Raw genomic sequence first — 6,246 nt, 5'->3', positions numbered from 1 at the left:
CACACCTCCAAACTTTTATTATCCTCCCCAAAGCCCTTACTATCAAGCACCTCCTCCTTACCCCGTCTACGCCACAGATAACCAAAGACCATTTGCCATGTTCCCACCAAATACCATGTCTGCTCAAAGTCAACCCAAAAATGAACAAAGACCGACAAGATCCAATCCTGAAAAACCTCAGTTCACCTCAATTCCCGTGTCATACGGAGAGCTGTACCCAAAAATGTTGGAAAAACAATTAATATCCCCACATTATATGGCACTCATGAAGCCTCCATACCCAAAATGGTACGATCCTAATGCTAGTTGCATGTACCACGCTGAAAACCATGGGCATTCTACAGAAAATTGTTTGGCCTTTAAAAGGAGTGTTAAGGTCTTATTGATGCAAGCATTCTATGATTTGATGGTGCTGGCAATACGGCTGGAAATTTGCTCCCTAACCATATTGAAGGAAACGTGAGTGCGGTGGCAAAAGAAGACAGGTGGCATGCCAAAACTTGTGTTTCTAAAATAAAGACATCGCTGCGAAAGATTTGGGAGGTAATGGTTGAAAAAAGGGTTGTTCTGTCACCCCCAACAGAATTTTTGAAGAAGGAAATACAAAAAGTCAGTGTTTTTGTGATTTTCATGGGATCGAGGGGCATGACATCCAGTCTTGTGAAGGATTCAGAAAACTACTTCAAGACATGATGGACAACAAAGAAGTCGAGATCTTTAACAAAATGAAAGAGGATGATGAAGAAGAAGTATGCGCTTCTAATAATCAATCATCAGGTCTCTCTTATAGTACCGATCGACTATTGGTGATTTATTACGATACAAAAAAGGAACAAGTGAAACCAAAGATGATAATTAAAGTACCATCTCCTTTCCCTTACAAAGACAACAAGGCAGTACCATGGAAATATGATGTCAACATTATCATACTCGTAAATGAAAAATCCAAAGTCACGACCGGAAATGTTGGTGAAGTAGGACACTTCACCTGCAGCGGGAGGTGTTATTCTAAAGCGGTTGAACCAATGAAGAAGACTAATAACTTGAAGCAGAAAGGAAAGGCACCGATGCATGAGGCCGAGGTAGAACTTGAGACTCCGTCCGAACAAGAAGTTAAAAGGCCTGTGAATGAAGAGGAAGCACATGAATTCTTGAAGTTCATTAAGCATAGTGAATATAATGTCGTGGAACAGTTAAGCAAACAACCGGCACGAATCTCAGTACTATCCTTACTGTTGAATTCAGAACCACATCGGAATGCTTTGTTGAAAGTGTTAAATCAAGCTTACGTGGCAAGCAATATATCTGTCGAAAAGCTTGATAGGTGGGTGAATAACCTGAACACGGATAATTTTATTTCTTTCAGTGATAACAAAATACCGCCAAATGGTAGGGGCTCCGTAAAAGCATTGCATATCACAACCCGTTGCAAGGGTTATATAATACCGAATGTGCTCATTGATAATGGGTCAGCACTCAATGTCATGCCTTTGGCCACACTTTCTAGAATTCCAATTGATATATCTTATTTGAGGCTTTGTCACTCTACAGTAAGAGCATTCGATGGGACATGACGAGAAGTCATGGGAAAAACCAAAATTCCTCTAGAAGTGGTCCCCTATATATATGACATCGAGTTTTAGGTCATGGACATCACACCTTCATATAATTTCCTTTTAGGAAGGCCTTGGATCCACTCTGCTGGGGCAGTCCCTTCATCTTTCCATCAAAAAGTGAAGTTTATCATGGATGGTCTTTTGGTCACTGTCGTAGGTGAGAAAGACATTGTCGCATCTATCTCTGCGGATACACCATACCTCGAAGTAAGCAAGGATGCAGTAGAATGTTCCTTCCGTTCCTTCGAATTCATCAATGCTACGTTCGTTGCTGAAGGAAATAAGATTCCCATGCCTAAGCTGTCAAGGAATACCAATATGGGAATTAAGCTGACTGTGGGAAAGGGAGCCCGAGCGAGGAAAGGTTTGGGAAGATATCAGTAAGAGATTGTTAGAGCTCTAAAACTAGTGCCCTATAAGGCTCGATACGGTTTAGGGTTCCAGCCAGATATGCGACAAAAAAGAAAGTAGTTGCAGAAAGATCGAGAAAGGCAGATTACAAAAGCCTTAGGCCGAGAATTAGAATGTGAGCCCATAACGTACCCTCATTTGTCAAAAACATTTACATTTGTAGGAATGATATACCCTAGGGAAGATAATTCATGAAGCACGCTGTTATTGATTGAAAGAGGTCTTCAGAATGTCAGTATAAATGTCATTGACAAAAAAGATGATGCAATTAAAGATGTTTCAATGATACGCCCTTATCCTCATGGATTCGTTTTGAACAATTGGACTGCTGTGGATCTCCTATAGTTTTTAAGTCTCCTCCAAAGTAATGTTCAATATTAACACTCTTCTTTTTGTGTCCCTAAGTAATAATAGGGATTCTTTTGTAAGAGCTTATGATTTGCTCTTTATCATTTAAATGAACATTAATAGAGATACATTTTTTCATGGTCTTTTCATTCTCAATAACTTCATACTTTTTCCTTCTTCTCACAGCTTGTCATTGCATATATCTCACATTATGCCATTATGCTTGTTGGTCCTAATACTTTGATGCTCCTCTATAGTTTTCTTTTCCATTCAACTTTCAAGTGCTCAGATATCAACGATAAGAACAAACCTGTTACAAATCTTGAAATCGATTTCGAGAAAGCTATTTGTTTAGGAGAGTTCGAAGCTGAGGAAAATGTTGAAGACTATGTCTCGTCTCCTGACTTACTAAGAATGGTGAACAAGAAGATAAACAGATTCTACCTCATTAAGAATCTGTTGAGACATTAAACTTGGAAAATGAAGAAAAGAGGCAAGAAGTGAAGATTGAGACCTCCATTTTTCAGACAACACCAAACATGATTTGATCACTTTGCATGGTCGTATCAAGACATGCCAGGATTGGATGAGGATGTTGTGGTCCATAGACTCCCACTGAAACCAGAATGCAAACACCCATTCAACAGAAGCTAAGACGAATGAGACCAGAAATGCTGTTAAAAATAAAAGAAGAAGTCAAGAAACAATTCGATGCTGGCTTTCTACAAGTCTCCAAATACCCACAATGGGTGACTAATATAGTCCCAGTACCGAAGAAAGCCGGAAAGGTACGAATGTGTGTGGATTACCGCGATCTGAATCGAGCAAGTCCTAAAAATAATTTTCCTTTGCCACACATTGATACATTGGTGGATAATACAACCAAACATTCATTATTTTCGTTCATGGATGGATTCTCAGGTTATAATCAGATAAAGATGGCTCCTGAGGATATGGAGAAACTACTTTCGTAACGATGTGGGGAACATTTTGTTATAAGGTGATGCCGTTCAGATTAAAGAACGCTGGGGCAACATATCAGAGGGCCATGGTGATGTTGTTTCATGACATGATGCACAAAAAAATAGAAGTCTACGTCGATGATATGATCGCCAAATCCAAGGGGGAAAGAGAGCATGTTGGGAACCTCAGGAAGTTGTTCGAAAGACTGAGAAAGTTCCAGCTAAAGCTTAATCCAGCCAAGTGTATGTTTGGGCCTACCTCGGGAAAATTGCTAGGCTTCATCGTCGGCGAAAGAGGCATCAAAGTTGATCCAAATAAGATAAAAGCCATACAAGAATTGCCACCTTCGTGCACGCAAAAAGAAGTCAGAGGATTTTTAGGGAGGTTGAATTACATCGCTTAGTTCATCACTCAACTTACCAACCAGTGTGACCCAATTTTTTGACTCATTCGAAAACATAATCCGGGAGAATGGAATGAAGAGTGCCAAGTGGCTTTTGACAAGATAAAACAATATTTGTCTAGTCCCCCGGTACTAGTACCACCAACCATAGGAAGACCGCTAATATTGTATCTGACTGTGTTCGAAAATTCAATGGGTTGTGTACTAGGGCAACATGATGAGTCAGGGAAAAGAGAAAGGGCAATTTACTATCTCAGCAAAAAGATCACAGAATATGAGGCAAAGTACTCATCCATTGAAAAATTCTGTTGCGCTTTAGTTTGGGTAGTTCAGAGGCTCAGGCAATATATGTTGTATCATACGACGTGGTTAATTTCAAAGCTGGACCCAATAAAGTACATGATGGAATCACCTGCACTCTCAGGAAGAATGACACGATGGCAGATCCTACTATCAAAATATGACATTGTCTATTTGAGCCAAAAGTCGATAAAAGGGAGTGCAATAGCTGATTTCTTAGCAACTCGAACAACAGAGGAATACGAGCCATTGAGATTTGATTTCCCAGATGAAAGACTTGATGTGCATTACGGGAAAAGAATGTGAGTCATCCAAAGAGAAGTCATGGAAGATGAGCTTTGATGGTGCATCGAATACGTTGGGGCATAGGATCGGAGCAGTCTTAGTATCACAAGGGAACCAGTATCCGTTCACTGCTAGGCTGAATTTCTACTGTACCAACAACATAGCGGAATATGAGGCCTGTATCATGGGACTTCGTGCAGCTATTGAACGAAACATCGAAATTTAGAGGTATATGGGGACTCAGCGTTGGTGATATACCAAATTTACAGAGATTGGGAAGTAAGAGATTCAAAATTAGTTAAATACATCAATCTAGTGGCAGGACTGATTAAACAATTCAAAGAAATAACTTTTAATTACTTCCCATGATAAGAAAACCAATTGGCTGATGCCTTGGCCACTTTGGCCTCAATGTTCAAAGCGAACAGAGAAACAGAAATAATGCCTCTTCAAATGAGTATATATGAAGTCCCTGCACATTGTTTCAGCATTGAGAAAGAGCCAGATGGATGGCCATGGTTCCATGATATCTTAGAATATGTCAAGAATCAAAGGTATCCCGAACAAGCAAATGAGAATGACAAAAGAACAATCAGAAGGATGGCAGTAGGATTTGTTCTTGATGGGGACATCCTGTACAAAAGAAGAAAAGATCAAGTGCTTTTGAGATGCGTGGATAATATTGAAGCTAGAAAAATACTTGAAGATGTCCATGAAGGAATTTGTGGGACGCATGCCAATGGTTTCACTATGACCAGGAAGATTATGAGACTCGGTTATTACTGGCTGACGATGGAAAGTGACTGCATTAGTTATGCAAGAAAATGCCACAAATGTCAAATTTATGGCAATAAGATTCATGTAGCCCCTTCGCCCCTTCATGTCATGACTTCTCTATCGCCTTTTTCTATGTGGGGCATGGATGTTATAGGGCCAATTTCCCCAAAAGCTTCTAATGGACACCGATTTATTTTTGTGGTTATTGATTACTTCACAAAATGGATAGAAGCCGCTTCGTTTGCCAATGTGACGAAGACTGCAGTTTGCAGGTTTTTGAAAAAGGAAATCGTTTGTCGATATGGTTTGCCTGAAAGAATCATTTTAGATAACGCCTTGAATCTGAACAACAAGATGATGAAGGAAGTGTGAGCAATTTTAAATAAAGCATCATAGCTCATCACCCTATCGCCCAAAAATGAACAGAGCTGTTGAAGCAGCAAACAAGAATATTAAGAAGATTATTGAGAAAATGACCGAGACATATAAATATTGGCATGAGAAGCTACCATTCGCTTTGTATGCATATCGCACATCTGTGCGGACATCTACGGGAGCAACTTCTTTCTCTCTGGTCTATGGAATGGAAGTTGTGCTACCCATCGAAGTTGTGATCCCCTCTTTACGAGTTTTAATAGAGTCGAAACTAGAGGAAGCAGAGTGGGTTCGAGCTCGATATGACCAGTTAAACCTTATCGAAGAAAAACGTTTGAAGGCAATCTGTCATGGATAGATGTACTAGAGGAGAATGATCGCGGCCCATGACAAGAAAGTACGGCCAAGAGAATTCCACGAATGAGAACTCGTACTAAGAAAGATTCTCCCAATACAAAAAGACTTCCGAGGAAAATGGGCACCAGATTGGGAAGAACCATATGTCGTAAAGAAGGCTTTCTCAGGCGGGGTTTTGATTCTCACTGAGATGGATAGGAAAGAGTTACCTAACCCAGTGAACTCAGATGCTGTAAAGAAATATTATGTCTAAAAAAAAAGAGATCAAGATGAAAACCCAAAAAGGGCGTCTTGATAAACAAAAAGGAATTAAGATGAAAACCCGAAAAGGGCAGGGCGTCTTGATTAACACAAAAGATTAGGATGAAAACCTGAAAGGGCGTTCTAATGAAGCAAACACGGGGCTTAAAA

This window comes from Gossypium hirsutum, chromosome A03, assembly GCF_007990345.1.
Source record: "Gossypium hirsutum isolate 1008001.06 chromosome A03, Gossypium_hirsutum_v2.1, whole genome shotgun sequence".
NCBI lineage: Eukaryota > Viridiplantae > Streptophyta > Magnoliopsida > Malvales > Malvaceae > Gossypium > Gossypium hirsutum.
This window is presented reverse-complemented; position numbering follows the sequence as displayed.